Raw genomic sequence first — 16,912 nt, 5'->3', positions numbered from 1 at the left:
CCAGCTGGCCTTGGTGGGCTCCCAATAAATCAGTTCCACTGTCACAGTGGGTGGGTGCATCCCTCGTGGTCCTGATTTCCTTGCTCATGTTCTCCCTCCTTCTGCTCCTCATTTGGACCTTAAGAGCTCAGACCGTTGCTCCAAATTGAGTCTCTGTCTCTACCTCGATCCATCGCCAGATGAAGGTTCTAAGGTGATATGTAAGATATTCATCAGTATAGGATAGGGTCATTTCAGGTTCCCTCTCCTCAGTTGCCCAAGGTACCAGCTGGGGACATCTCCCTGGACACCTGCGCAGTGTGGCTACACAGTATTTGAAGGCCTGATATTTTCTTATAAAAATTTGCAGCCGATAATTGACACTTTTACCCTGAGCCAAGGAAAATTAAGTGATTCCCACATTCATAATATGAGATGAAAAATTCATGGAGAATTAATGTTCATCGTCTAAAATAAACTATGTAGAACCTGTGAGAACCAAAATTATATTTCTTTTTTTTTTGGTTTGTTTTTTGAGATAGTTTCTCAGTAGCCACATCTGTAGATCAGGTTGGCCTTGAACTCACAGAGATCCTCCTGTCCCTGCCTCCTGAATGCTGAATTAAAAGCATGTGCCACAACCGCCTGTCATATTTTAAATTTTAATTACTATGCCTAAGAGATTCATGAAACAAGAATGAATCTAACCTATAATCTCCTTGCCCAAGGATCAATATTTTGTAAAATGCTGGAGTCTGTTGTTTATGGGAGATAACAAGCCACAAGTTTTCACTTCCCTAAACAAGTTTGTTTGGCTAGCTACACCATATATGTTTGATCACATATGGGCAGGAAGTAGGAAATACATCAGGACAAATGCTTGCCCCTGATTGGATCTGGTGGGAAATGCAGTGAATTGTGGGTTTGGCCTTTTCAAGCCCCTGCAAACTTAAATGCGTTGGGGCCATTTCCTTTCTGGTTAGAGTCCTTAACCTGGCCAGTATTTAACAAAAGCTTGATTCAAATTTGGCTTTAAATTGTGGCAGTGGTCTTCTTCTTGATTGGTGGGATTAACAATTCAATTTAATACTTTTAAATGTTTAATATTATTATTATAATAAGTATAATAATATTATTATTATACTTACTGCATAATAAATTGTTATTTAAACAATTTTTATATATAGTCCTGTTAGTCCTACAAACGTGAACTGACAGAGGCTGTGACTGCACGCGTTAGATCTCCACGTGATCACATCAGCTGAAATTCCAGCATGGATAAATGAGGAGCTCATCTAGTTAAGAAGCTATTAGCAGGCCATGGCTGCTAGGGAAGCAAGAGTAAGTTTTCTTCAGAGCTGTAGACTGAATACTCTAGTAGAGAGTCATACGTCCACATAAATATACGTGGCACTAAGTAGACTCAGTGTTTTTATTTTATTTTTAAAGGCAGTACATGAAATTTGGAGGGAAACTACTTGAAAAGAACTGACCTTATACATGGTGAGGTGACAGAATAGGCATAGGAGGGTTGGGCAACCAGGTGGTTCTCATCAAAATACAGTAAAATAACATAAGAATTTCTCAAATAAAACAATATAATAAACATTAATTGCTGAAATAAAACATTGGAAAATTAAATACAGGCTGCAGTGTGGCTAGGATAGTTGAGTACTGTTTCTTACTGTTTGTTGAGTAGAAACTTTTTTGTTGTTGTTGTTAAAATAGGGTCACAAGTTTTGGATAAGAAGTACAACCGTTTTATCACTTACCTGGATTATGCATATGCTTAATTTGTATAATGGTGAATAGTCACTCAACAGAAGACATAGTTATTCATCATGGTTTTTAGTTCCATTTTAAAGCAGAGAGACATTACCATTGAGAGATTCTGTGCTTTTGAGGTATTCATTAACTTCTTTTAAAATAAACGATACGGAAGAGATGCAGATTGTCTAGTTCCATCTGCAATTTAAAGCATGTATATGTTGGGAATATTATTTTAAAGTATGTTGCTTTTGTTTATGTTGCATTTGTTTAACGCTGTGAAGCTGTAATACTTTGCCCGTCTCCACCACCTGATGATCTAAATGGCCAATAGTGAGGCAGGAGAAAGGAAATCTGGGGATGGCGGGCAGAAAGATTATATAGAAGAGGAAACTGGGAGAAGGGTTTCTGGAGAAGTAGCCAGAAAAGGAGGATGACATCAGGGGGCAGCCATCGAGCTACACAGCAATCCACGGAGCAAGAATAAGATTTAAAGAAGTAAGAGAATGGGAAAAACACAGAGGTCAAAGGGTAGACAGGGTGTATAAGTTAAAAAAAGCAGGCAAGAAACAAGCCAAGTTAAGGCTAGATGTTTATAAATAAGAATATGACTTCATGTGTGATTGGTTTGGGAGTTGGGTGGTGGGCCCCCCAGAAGAGTCCAAAGAACATAATATCGTATTGCTACATGTATAGATTTTAGAAACTTATTTTTACATATAAATCAGAAGATTTTTTTCTGGATCAAACCTAACAGAGTATCATTATTGAACAATACTACTGTGGAGTATTGTAAGTAAATTTTAATAATAAGAAATATGAAGTTAAGTTCAATAGTTTGGACCTATGATCTAAGTACTTAGGAGACTGAGGCTGGAGAATCCCCATGAGTGTGTAACCTGGGCTACATAGTGAGTTCCGGATTGGCTTGAAGTACAGAGTGAGAGTTTGCCTTTGAAAAATTCAGAAAGCAAACAGAAAATAAATGCAAAGATTATAAAAATAATAAATAATTTTAACTATACTGGGCAGTTCCTGCCAAAACCAAAACAAAAGCCTAATCCATCAAAGTCCATATAGTTCTGGGAAAATCTCAAAATGGATTAACTTTTCTTTTTAGCTTCCGAGGTTCTGCTTCTGGCTAACTGTTCTTGTTAACTGAAGGATGTCAAGCCTAGGGCATAGTTTTATTCTTAAGAGCTCAACCTTTGCTCAGGGATACACTAGGATGCCAAACACCCACTGTAGCCACTGGCTGGTTAATAAAAACTTTCTATTGACTTAAACACATGTCTGAGCATTGTTTTCTAATGAATACCCCGCAACAGCACTGAAGCAGAGATCACATGGAATCTTACTTACTGACTTGCTACTTTTCTTTTCATGCCTGCTGGCCAGAAGAGGGCATCAGATCTCATTACAGATGGCTGTGAGCCACCATGTGGTTGCTGGGAATTGAACTCAGGGCCTCTGGAAGAGCAGTCAGTGCTCTTAACCTCTGAGCCTTCTCTCCAGCCCCCCTTGCTACTTTTCTTAAACAGGCCTGGCCTACCCTCCCAGGGATAGTACCTTCAACAGTGGGATATGTTCTTCTACAGCAATCAAGAAAACTCCCCATAGACACTCTGAGGCAGGCAGTTCTTCAATAAAGGTTCCCTTTTCCAAAATGATTCTAGTTTCTGTCAAATTAACAAAAACTAACCATCACAATATGACTAAGTCTATACGTCTGAGTGTCTGACGCACAGGTCACTCAGGTATTTCTAATACAGCTGTTGGTCTTTATAGCAAAAGGTTGTGAATTACAAATTTATCTTAATTTAGCACATATGCTTATGTATTTTCTTAATTTATAATAATACTTGAAAGCAAACAAGACATCAATATACAGCAAATGTTAATGGGATTCTTAATAACAGAAAGGAGTTAAACAAATAAATGAACACAAAAGATTTTAGATTCAATTTAAAGACATTATCTTTTATAATATTGTTTTATAGTAAAAATTTTTAACCAAGAGTACTATTGTGTTCAATAAAAATAAAATACTATAAATAGATTAATATCTAATGCTGTATCTTTATTTTTTATTGTATGAAAAGCTACCTTAAATACATATTATCAATGAAGTGGTTTTCTACCAAACCATGCTATTTCATGCTGAAAAATGTTAATATAAATAATAGTATAAATCATTGACTCATAGACTACCAGAAGGCACATATAAAAAACCCATATCTTTATTGCACATATTTCCCATTAACTGTAATGTATTACTAATTGAAGTCCACTGAAAATTCTTGTAGACTTTATTGCTATAATGCTGTATGGCATGCCAAACCTGACTTGCATAACAAGAAGTCCTCTCCAGGAAATATTCTATTAACAATGACAATGCATTTGTCACTATGATAATGAACTCCAGGGCTGCTTGTAGACTATAAATTACCAGGGCACCCTTTGTGCTGCTCTGGCTCCATTTGTCAGGGCTTCCATTTTCAATTCCTGTTTTTTTTTTTCTTTCTCTCTTCTCTTTCTTTCTCTCTCTCTCTCTCCCTCCCTCCCTCCCTCCCTCCCTCCCTCCCTCCCTCCCTCCCTCCCTCTTCTTTCTTTCTTTCTTTCTTTCTTTCTTTCTTTCTTTCTTTCTTTCTTTCTTCTTTCTTTCTTTCTTTCTTTCTTTCTTTCTTTCTTTCTTTTTTTCTTTCCTCTTTCTTTTTCTTTCTTTTTTTGTGAATGATACCTCAACAATTTTTAGCTACATCTTTGTTCCCAAGGATTGGGCTCCAGACAGAAAACAAAATTATCAACCAATAAACAACAAACCCCTTCTAAGTATGATTCACATTTCCACCAAGGAATAACAAAAGTCTGGTATCTTAAGTCATATTGGAGGGATCTGTGAGATACAATTAGTGCCCACTAAGAACAAAATATATTTAGGTATAGACCAGAGCAACCACATACAACCAGCGTTTGCAGAACTCTCATTTTTGTGCCTTCCAATTTAATGTTCAAAACGAGAACTTGATATAAATGTCAGGCATTAAAGGTAACTACATGTGTCAAGTGTTCTCCCCCACCCATTGTATGTAAGGAATATCATGACAATTCCTTGAATTTGCGGAGAAGTGAGGAAATCTTACAGCAAAAGAAAAAGGAACGTTTGAGAAGCCATGTCGATTTGAAATAGAAATAGCCTCGACTGTGTGCATAGAAGTACCTTTGGCTTGGAAGCAAACTTCAGCAATCTGTGATTGTGTGTGTGTGTGTGTGTGTGTGTGAAAGAGTTAAAATGTCCTTTCAGCTTTTTGTGGCAAGCTGATTCCATATTCATTAGTCCTACTTACATACCTCTAAATAGAGTTGTAGATAATAACAGTTACAAATAGCCTCCCCAGTTGCCGCATTAAGGATGTACATTTATATACAGATATTAAAAATGATGAGAATGCTCAGGTTTCTATCAAGGGAAATAAGAGGCTAAATTTCTTTGAACAAAGGTTAGACAGACCATCAGATATCAAGTTCAGGGAACTTAAAAAGAAGAATAAGAATGGTTCTGATGCTCAGAATGGCCACAACTCAAATGTTAGGATTCTTTTGAGGAACAGAGTTATCGAGCTCATGCACAACCTCCATCTCTGTCGCCATAACCTTTTGGTTCATGAGATCACTAGAGGAATGGTAGAGATGGCTGGGGAAAGAACCTGGCTGTCTACAGAATAGATCATTTTATTTCCTTGATAAATAAACTCCTCCTCTGCTCAAGTTATCTTTGGGTGAACATTTACAAGGAACACAAGTATCTTCACATCGTTTGCCCATTTAGAGAGATCTACACACACATTTCTTCCCCAAATAGTCTTTATCAACTGTTTCCCACTCATGTCCTTTTCCAGTCGCTGACAATCCAGTCAGTTCATTAGCTATAGCCTATTAGTCAGTAAATAATCTCATGTCTGACCATTTCTCCTTCCAAGCAAAATATACAAACATGTGTATAGCCCAAGTTCTACCAAATTTGAAGATTTGCCTTCATCCCCCGTCTTTCTGGATTATCGCTGTAATGCTGGAACAGCCACATCTTAGTGGTACCTGGGAAGCATGCACAATCACCAGAAAACCATGCCCAAGTCATCTCTTCCTGAGCCAGCAAGTTTTAGAACACTCACTGGACTGGCTAGTTTTATGACAAGTTAATACAGCATAGAATCATCAGAGAGATGAGGGTATCCTTGAGAAAATGCCTCCATGACATCAGGCTGTAGGCAAGCCTGTAGAATGTTTTATTAATTAGTGATTTGTGTAGGAGGGTCCAGTCCTTTGTGTGTGGGGTCACCCATGGGCTGTTTGTGTTGGGTGCTATAACAAAGCAGGTTGAGCAAGCCATGAGGAGCAAACCAGTAAGCAGCACTCTCCCATGGCTTCTGCATCAGCTCTGGCCTCTAGGTTTCTGTTCCATTTGCGTTCCTATCATGATTTCCTTCAACAATGAATAATAATTTGGAAGTATAAGTCAAATAAACCCATTCTTCTCCAACTTTCTTTAGTCGTAGTGTTCCATCATAACCATGACAACTCTAACTAAGACACTCACCAAGAGGCTATAGATATATGCTTGGGACTGTAAGGAATTGTCAAGGAGTAGTAACCATAGAAATCTGGGTAATTTACTTCTTCAAGTAACTCGCTGGTGCACTCAGGACCTGTGTAGGCCCTATGATGTCTATACCACTTTCATTTCACAATGGATCGCTGCTGTGCATGCCAGATAATGCCTAGCTAATGATGGGTAGCTTAAGTAACAAGGTAATTTGGTGGCCCATTGTCAAACACTCATTTTCCATTAAGGCCCAAGTAGTAGCCGAAGAGCTGTCTCTTAAAGGGATGCAGATGATGTTAGAACCTTGCTCCAAAATCCCAAACATTTCCTCTATGATTCACCTACAGGGATGGCTAAAGGCTCCAAACAGCACCCCAATATGCCACTGACACCTCAAGTACCTTTGGATCTTCTAGATCATACAGTCTAGCCTGCACACCAGATGCACATATTGAAGAGCCTTTTCCTGCTCAAGGCTTCACTCAAAGCTTGAGGCTTTCTGAGTCAGGAATGTGCTGTCTCCAAAATCCAAATAGAGCCTCTAAGCATTGTGCTTCTTTCTTGGTGGTGGGAACATCCAGGTGCAATAAGGCATCCTCCACCTTTGAAGGACTATCTCTGTATGCTGCATACCCCTTGACTCCCAGAAACTTTACTGAGGTAGGAGTAAAAGACCCTTAAACTCATGGTGGATTTTTTCCCACCATTTGATGTCCATATGCTTTGCCAGCATGGTTGAGGTGGTTGCTGCCTCCTTCTCACTTGGCCCAATCAACATAAAGTCATCAATGGTGTGAACCAGTGTGATATTTTCTGTAAAACAGATGATCATTGTCCATCAGAATTAAATTACACGACAGGACTAGGGAGTTAGTGCAACCTTGAGGCAAAACAGTAAAGGTATACTGTTGGCTTTGCTACCTGCAAGCAAATTGCTTCTGGTGGTTTTTCTGGACAGGTACTAGAAAAAGAAATTTGCTAGATTGATAGCTGTATATACAATGTACCAGGGGATATTTTAATTTGCTCAAGTAAGAACACCACATCTGGTAGGGAAGATTAAGTTTTTGACAGTAAATTCGCATTTTCCATGATCCGTCAGTCTTCTACATTGGCCAGATAGGAAAGTTAAAAGGAGAGGTGGTGTTTGCATCTTTTAAGTCCTTGATGGTCAAACTAATTTCTGCAACCAACCAAGGATATAATACTGATTTTAGTTCACTGGTAGAGAAAAATTCTAAAAGCTTTCAATATTTCTCACTCCACAGGTTAGGAGAAACAATGTGGAAATTTTGTCAATTTCTTTGTATATTTATTCCAGTTATGCATTCTGGAACTAGGTAAATAATTAGAGAATGCATTCAGAGATCCACTGGAGGCACTGTGAGTCAGACTTCCATCAAAACCCCACTAAACACCAGCTCTCTATAAGCCCCTGTTTTAACTAGAGGGTCATGATGCTTCTTGTTGAATCAATGTTAGTTCAGAACCGGAATCCAATAGACCCTGGAGAGTCTGATTGTTTCCTTTATCTCCGTGCATGGTCACGCAGGTAAAGGGCAGTAGGTTCCTCTGGGGAAAATGCATGAAAGATTAGCATTAAAACCATTTGGTCCATTGTCACGAGGACCTGGTCACTCCTCCACTCAGTGAATTCTGTGTTTGAAAACTGGGTCATGTCTGGAAACTGGTTCATGGCCTGAGATCCCTCAAAGATAGTATTTCTTTCACTTTTTGAGATTCTTTTTCTGCTTATACAAATTGAACAAAAACGTAGCAGGCTTGTCTATTTCATTCCTGGAAACGCCATGGCTGATTAGCCAGTACCAAAGGTCTATAGCAGTCCTTCCTCCATAAAACTCCCTTTCCCTGTGCTACCCATTATGGGTCAGGCCATTATAAACATTTCCTTGTCCATTCTACCCATGATGACAGCTATGGCAAACTTGGTGATTCACTGCTTCCACCTGCCCTCCTACCCTAGGGCCCAGTTTAACCTATCACATTTGATTCATCCAATTGAGCAGCTGTGTTTCCAACCCTGAGGTCTGGCTCAAGGAAAAGAGAAATGATAGAGGCCTCCAGATGTGCTGGTGATTTAGGTTTCTGAGGTACTGTTGAGAGACAAGAGGCATAAAGAGACCAGTCTCACTTCGGCAGAAGAGGCTCTTTATTTCAAACAGTGGGAGCAGACACTCTGGAGGGACCAGGGTAGTGCCTGAGGATGGAAGGGGATACAGGAAGTTTATACAGGGGGGTTGGGGAACGAATGGAGAAGTGAGATGCAGCTGCAGGGGGTACAGGGCAGTATGCAATCTCTACTACCTCTTGGAGTCATTTGACCAGACAAGGCCATTGTATCTTTAGAAACTGCCTTGTCCCAGATATCAGGATGCCAGTCATAGTGGGCAATAGAGTTAGGCAGTGGCAGTGAGGGGAAGGGGAGGGGAAGGGCCTAGAGTTTCAACACAGGGCAGAGGATTTCAGCAAGCCACAGGGGAACAGAAACTCTCGCCTCTGGCAGAGTTTGTTCTGGGTTTGTGACCTTTTCACCACTTTCTGTCTTATAGGATTAGTGAACGGCTTGCCTTCTGAACTCCCATTGTGGAAGTTTATTTTATTTTATTTGAGACAGTGTTTCTTTATGTAAGATAGCTAGGTCTGTCCTGGAACTCACACTGTAGATCAGGCTGGCCTCGAACTCACAGAGATCTGTTTGTCTCCGACTGCTAAGTGCTGGGATTAAAGGTGTGTGCCACCACTGGAAGTTAGGTTTTACCCAGCATATTTGTTCTAGCTTTTCAGTTTCCATGAACCTTAAAATTCCTTCAACAACATCGGGTACCTCCAGTTCCTTTTTGGTAGGCGATCTTTTGACAAATGTTTTATCCAACCAATGAAACTTTGATATCATTTCTAACTGTGTGAGCATCTACATAAACAGGATCTCCATTCAGTGACCTCATATCGATAAACTCAGCCTGACCCAGTTTTATTTTCTTTCCACTGTTCTTACAAATCCCTAAAATCCATTAAAACACTTATCTCCCAGAGTTTTGCTTGAATGAGCTAGTGAATTCCCTAAGTTCTTTAGTGACGTAGTGTGCCTCCTTGTGACCTACACTTTCGGTTTCCCCTCTAGGAACTTTCTCAGTTTTAGTTTGGTTATAGATGTAGGGGCAGCTATTGGTGGGCCCTGAGAGGCAACACTATTTCTTGCCTGGCATTTCCTTCAGAGAATGTCACTGCCAGTTTGTCAGACAATGAATGACAAATACACAAAGAGAGAGAGGGGACAATATTGTAAGAGGTAAGGATGTGTATGCATATCCTATTTCCTCAGGTGAGATAAGCCCTTCAGAATCCGAGGGATCCTCCCGCTCATCACCATTGCAAGTTACAGGATTTCACCCTTACCAATCAGTACCCTTACTTTCACTTGTTTGTGAGATTGTATTTCCTTCCTCCAGACTGTCGCATGTAATGTTCCCCAGTCTCTTTCAAATTTAAGGCCTTTCTTTAAAATCAATTACTATTGCACACCAGTGGCCTTGTTTTTATAGCTGATGTTCTCTGAAACAGACTTCAACTTTCATTGTAATTTAGTCAAAATTATACTGAGGACTTGGTTTGATTTCCCTCAGTTTGAGCTCTGTGGCTGCTGAAGAGAAGATTCCCTTCTGGGGCACACTTTAGATTATGTGAATCCGGAGCCAGTTGATAATGTCACCAAGCCTATTTTTTCCTTTCACCCTGTATCGTTTTGCTCTGTATCAGTTTCTCGTTTAACAGTTTATCCAGAAATGCTAGAAGCGACCAGATATTATTGTTATTTTCCTTATTTCCCACAAATTGTCAAAAACTTATGTATAGAGTCACCGAATTCCTTGTTCCCCACACGAGGTGCATTCATTTTAGTAAGTTCTGAATAGCTCACAACATGACTTTATAGTTCTCTCCATGTTTACAGAAGAACCTTTAGTAACTGTGGATGTTAGCAAATTAGAGAATGTGTTCCAGGTACTTAATTAGATACTTTATTAGTGTGATTAGAGGCTAGTATCTCACTAGTCCAACAATGATTGTCCACATACAGAGAGGCTAAGAATCCAATAGTCATTCTTACATGTAATACATATTTTTTTAAAGAAAACTCTTAGTTTTCTGCTTAATGAATAGACCAGTCTATTATGGTTTCTTCTGGCCCTGTGTAAACATACCATGTTATGTAGATATATTTATGAGAAATAAAGGGAGATGAATGAATTGAGATGGGTTTGGCATGACCTGGAATGAAATAAAGTAACTAAAAACTTTACTAGATTTTAAGCAAAATCCCCATGAGTCATCAATATGAGTGGTTGGAGCTGTAAATCTCTCACAGTGACTAGATTCTAAGATTTTTCAGATCCTACATAAAGATCGCTACATAAATATAAGCCCAATATTCCTTTCTCTGTAGGCTGAATATTTTCTCTTATCTTATTGATGGAAAGTAGTCTAATTTACAAGCACAGGGTTACACAAACATGAAAGTAGTTACATAAATACTACCAATAATTTATCAGTGAATAGTTATCAAGGTCATCCTGTGTGCTGTAATAACCAGTTGGAAAGATCAGAGCTTTCATAGATTGTGTTTTAGTAAGGCAAATATGAAAAGGGAATAAATAACAAGATGTTAATCAGGCTTTTCTTATTTCATTGTCTTTGTATTTTACCAGCGACCCTAAAGATGAGAACGGTTGATATAAAGTGGCTCTGAATTTGAGAGTATGAGATCTTCTATACCAGACAAGGAAGAAAACTAAATAAAATTATTCTTGACATTTATGTCAAAGTACCCTTCCCCCCGCAGCTATAAAGTGTGCAAATCAAGCCAGGTGTGGGATAAAGAATGATGGGCAGAACTTTGTCAGTGAGCATCCCATTACCGTGGAACAAGTTGTTTCATCCTTAGAAATTTGAACCTTCGAAAGCAGAAGTCTGGGAAACCCAAGAACTGATCATCTTTCTCATAGCTGACAGCTTCCCAAACCTCTGCCACAAGAGCTATCACAAGCAAATCTTGTGTGCTCCAGGTGACCAGTGAGAGGGGTGGATGATTTTCTCTGTTCCAGATGCAGTCTCAGGAATACACATTAGTACCTAGATGATGTGATCCCCAAAACCACGTGTGGGAGAAAAGAGTGCAAACATACCAGGAATTTAAGAGCGTGTAATCACCCCACATATAACACATTGCTATGTGAGAAAACAGCACATTGGCTATCTTCTTGCTTGAAAGAGAATGAGCAGTTTGGGCTATAAGCCTATGAAGGCACCGGCCAGTTTACAGTCACCCTCTTCTACCCTCGCTCCAGGCTAAGGGACATGAAGTGAAACTTGTGCAATTGCGTGTGGCTGGGAGAGCCAGTGAAACTAAAAGGAATTACAAAGATCATGCTCTCAATGTCTAATGTATTCTTCCGACCCAAAGAAATGCCATGCTGGGGAGCTAAAATGTTTCAAAGAGTGTAAGTAAAAGAAATTTAAAAACAAATTTAAGAATGTTTACTGGATTAGAACTTAAGCACTTGAGAGGAGCTGGAGAAGTTATAGGATTATTCCTTGTGGAAGGATATGATTCAAGATATCAAGGCTAATGGAATGCTGATATTCTGCTTTCATGCATCAAACTGGGATGATTTGGTAGCTTTTCAAAGGAAAAAAAATAACCTTTCAGTTGTAAATAGAATAAGCTAAAGATAATGATCTAAATCAGTGAGAAGAGACTTCTCTAAGAAATATCCTTGAACCACAGATGTGAGCCTAAGAAAGAGCCAAGCACACAGAGATCTGGCAAGAATAGTCTCACCAGAGGAAATACGACCCAGAAGGCAGAACTTGTCTCCGCTTAGAAGTAGACAAGAAAGCTGCCTCACAAGATCGGCTTTTCCCCCCTTCACTCATCTCCATCTGTAGCCTCACAAATCTAGTTTTAAGCCACCTGCTCAATAACTCTCCTATTTGCAAGCCACCTTTGGAAACTGTATCTTTCCTTTCTCATCCCTTCTCAATTTCTCCCAACCTCTTTTTGCCTGCTGTCATCTCTACACACCTTATTTGTGGCTTTTGAACCTGCTACATTCAAGAGTCATATTTGACTGTTGAGACATTTTACGCCTTTATCATCCTTCTCTGGCATCTATGCACCCATAGACCTATCTCCAGACCTCTGGTTTGGGAGCTATTTCTGCCTGATCCACGTAAACAGCTGACCCACCAATTTTACCTGGTTTACCTTACTTCACATATCTCATGTTCAGTCTAAAGGAGGCCAGATTATCAGATTAGACACCTAACCAAAGAAAGAAATTAACATGCCTAATTTAAATCATAAAAAATAAAATAAAGTAAAATATGCATGGATGGCTAAGTCAGTATGTCTCCCATCAAACCTGTCTTTTACTGTAGGTATATGCCTAAGGAGAACAACCTAGATGAACTCCAGGACACAGAATTTAAAAGAAACACTAAGCTTTATCAAAGAATTCAAGGAATTAAAAAATAGCAGGAACGAACGCTTCATTGAACTTCAAGAGGACAATAAACATGTGACTGACATCCAAGAACACTAGACACATACAATTGACTGAAAAGATAAAGGTAATTTTGGATTTGAAAATGGAATTGGATAGAGATGAAAACATTGATGATAGCAGAACACATGTAAAATGAAAATGGAATTGAAAACGCCAGTATTCAGAATAGAAAATTCAGGAAAAGTACTAAAAGTAGAATGAATCAAGAAAAGACAGAATGTCAGAATTTGAAGGGAAAGTAGATGATTTAGATAAAATGAGTAAAGAATATGAAAATTTAGAAGTTGAGGCAAGGAACACTCAGGAAATGTGGCATACCACCAGAAGATCAAGTATTTAAATCATAAGCACAGAATGGAGAGAAAAATCCAAGGTCAATGACATATATCAAATCTTTAATAAGATCTTAGAAGTAACTTTCCAATGCTAAGAAATAACATAACCAAAAGAGATACAAGAAGTGTATAGGACCCTATCTAGACAAGATCAAGGAATAAAATTCCCACAGTACATCATAGTTAAAACACTAATTATATAGAACAAAGAAAAAATATTGAGAACTTCAAGAGAAGAAAAATACAAGTCACATGCAAGAGAAATCCCATGAGATTAAACCTGATTTCTCAATGGAAACTGAAAACAAGAAGAACATGGAGCAATGCATTCAAATTAAAACAGAATTTCCAACCTAGACTACTGTACTCAGCAGAATCATCTCCCATAGTTGAAGAAGAAAGACATTTTACATGAAAAATAAAACAAAAATCTGGAAAAAAATGTCCGGGGCAAAGTTTCAAGCTGAAGACAAGAATAAGCAAATCAAGAGACTCTAGAAAGAAAACCAACAATGACATAATTTAATGAAAAGCAAAGCACAGGGACAACACAAACCAATTTTAATCCACACACACTTTTCAATAATAATTCCAAATATTAATAATTTCAATTATCTAATCAAAAGATAAAAGCTGACTCATAAATACAAAATTAAAATCCATACACTGTTTTCTACATTAAATATATCTTATCTTAAAGATAGACATCGCTTTAAAGTAAAAGAATGGAAAAAAAATGATTCCACGCAAACAGGATTAGGAAGCAAGCAGGTGCTCCATCCTATTATCTGACAAAATAGACTTTAAACTGAAGTTAATCAGAAAATACAAAGAAAGGTGTTTTATACTAATAAAAACAATCAATCAGTGAAGGAAATATCACAATAACAAATATGTATACACCAAGCTCTGGTGTATCCAATCACACACACATGTACACACACACATACACACACACACACACAAACACTAATGGAAGTAAAGATACAGATTAACGCTAACTCAATAATGGTGATTCTAACTCACTTTTTCAAATAGATCATTTGGATAAAAATAATTAGAAAAACCTCAGAGCTAAATAACACCTTACATCAACTGGACACACACACACATACACACATACACAACACATAATATTGCAATCAAAAGATACAGAAAATGCAGAATATGGAAACTTCTCTAAAATAGAAAACATGCTGGGACACAAAGCAAACCTTAACATACAGAAAAGTTGTATCACATCTGATCATTTAGTAATAAAACTTAATATCAAGGATGAGAAAAATTCTAGTAACTGCATAAAACTGTAGAGATTAAACAACTCGTCACTGGATGATGAATGGGCCAAGGAAGTTAAGAAAGGAATAAAAATATTCCTGTAGTTAAGTGAAAATGAAAAGACAACGTACAATACACACACGCAAACACATGAACACACAATCAAACACATACACACACATTGAACATCTGGAGTACAGTAAAAGCAGTTTGAAGAGGGACATTTAAAGTCATAAGTGCCTACAATAAAAGATCAGAAAGAGTACAAATTAATGCAATAATGCAGCTCAAGAAATTTGGAAAACAAGAATAAACCAAACCCAAACTCAGCTGATGTCAAGAAATAACACTAAAAATAGAAATTAATTAAATAGAAACAAAACAATACAGAGAATCTAAGAGCTGGTTCTTTGAGAAGATAAAGAAGACTGACAGACAAACAAGACTGACCTAGTTAACCAAAGAAATAGAGGACCCAAATGAACACAGTCATTAATAAATGTGCACACACTAGAAGAGATCAATCATTTAAATAGTGCTTAGAAAACCGGGTGATGTCCATTTATAGGAGAATAAAATTGGACCTATATCTTGGGCCCTGAAAAAAAAAAAAAAAGCTCCAAGTGTATCAAAGACCACAAATTGAAATAGAAAGTGCTGTAACTATAAAAGAAAAACTCTCATAGTGCCAGTACATCATGAAGATTTTAGTATTGGAAAGGTCTTTCTGAATAAAAACTTTGTTTTTACAGGGATTAAGGTCATCAAGTGTTTGTTTGTTTTGTCCCTGGTCTGTTTCTTTGAATAACACCTACACACATCGCCTTGCATGGATAAAAGGGGTTCACTTCATTCTTGATGGATGGACAGTCAGTTTGTTTCTGGCTTCCTGCTGGTTACCAATACCACTGCAGGAATCTGACGTGAGATTCCCCTCTGTCTGTTGTGAATATGTTTTACTACCATTGGTTAATAAAGGAAACTGCTTTGGCCTATAGCAGAGCAGAATATAGTCAGACTGGAAAAAAAATATATATAGAGAGAGTAAGTGGAGTAAGAGAGACACCATGTAGCTGCCGAAGGAGACAGATACCAGAACTTTATCTGGCAAGCTACAACCTTGTGGTAACACACAGAATAATATAAATGGGTTAATTTAATATGTAAGAGTTAATAAGAAGCCTAAGCTAATAGATTGAGCACTGTTTTAATATAGTTTCTGTGTGATTATTTTGGGTCTGGGTGGCTGGGAAACAAAAAAATAGCCTCTGCCTACAAATTGGCATGCCAACATGGGCTGACTATGTCCATCTAAAACCTGAGAGAGCTTGGAAAGTAATTCTAGACACAAAAGAACAGAGTTTAGTGCAGCTTCTTGGTAGCTACATTTTTTTTTCCCTGATGGGCTATATTTGCTGGCAGTAAGCAGGGTTGCCAGCTGCTTTAAGAGAGAGCTTCCTGACTCAACATTGACAGTAAAGGCTGTGCAGCTTCTTTAGGGGAGAGTTTCCTGGTTTGTGCTAGCTACACAAAGAGCTCTGGCTCTTTCAGGAGGCCGAACACTTAAATGGGGTCTGTGAGCAGCATGTTACAAATTGCTTAATGGTGACATAGACCCACTGTGACCTTGGAGCTGGGGCAATGTGCATGGCTCTCAGAGGCAGTGAACATGCCTCTGCCATGTTGGATTGGGAAGAGCCAACAGGCAGGGCCATGGAGTTGGTCCTAGCAATGCCCACTTAACATTTAAAAAAAGCACTCCTGGTCAGAAAATAATTACAGATAGGCACACAATAAAGGCAAATTCAGATGGAAACGACCTCTAAATTGGTCACTGTGTTGGATAAATGTACATAAGATTAAGAGAAAGAGAGAGAAAGGAGTATAGATAGTTATAATAAGGAGTATAGACAGTTATAATACAAAAGAGTACAGACAGTCATAGATTAAAGGAGTAAAGATAATAAAATAAGTATTAAACTGGTAAAAAATAGAGTAAAAAATAAGCCACATAAAGATAGAATATAATAAAGAGAGTCTGGATTATGTATATTAATGTGTTTTCTTTGAATTTTTTGACTGTGAAACAAACTAGCAGTTTCTGCCTACAAGAACCAATTTCTGTAACTTTTCCTCTAAACTCCATGGTCATGTCTTATCATTCATGCTTCCTTCATGCCCACCCTCAAAATAAGTATGAGTAAAAATTATTTTTTCTTTTAAATACTCTATGATTTATTTTATTGTTGCCTTTTTCTCACCTCTCTGTTGGCTAATCTAGTCATTTCATGTTCTCCAAACTGTGTGAAAATAAATTATAATTACTCACTAGAGCCATCTTCCATAGAGAATTTTACCAATAGGGC

The sequence above is a fragment of the Chionomys nivalis genome, chromosome 22 (genome assembly GCF_950005125.1).
Source record: "Chionomys nivalis chromosome 22, mChiNiv1.1, whole genome shotgun sequence".
Lineage (NCBI taxonomy): Eukaryota > Metazoa > Chordata > Mammalia > Rodentia > Cricetidae > Chionomys > Chionomys nivalis.
The sequence above is the reverse complement of the archived record's forward strand: the minus strand, read 5'-3'. Positions refer to the sequence as shown.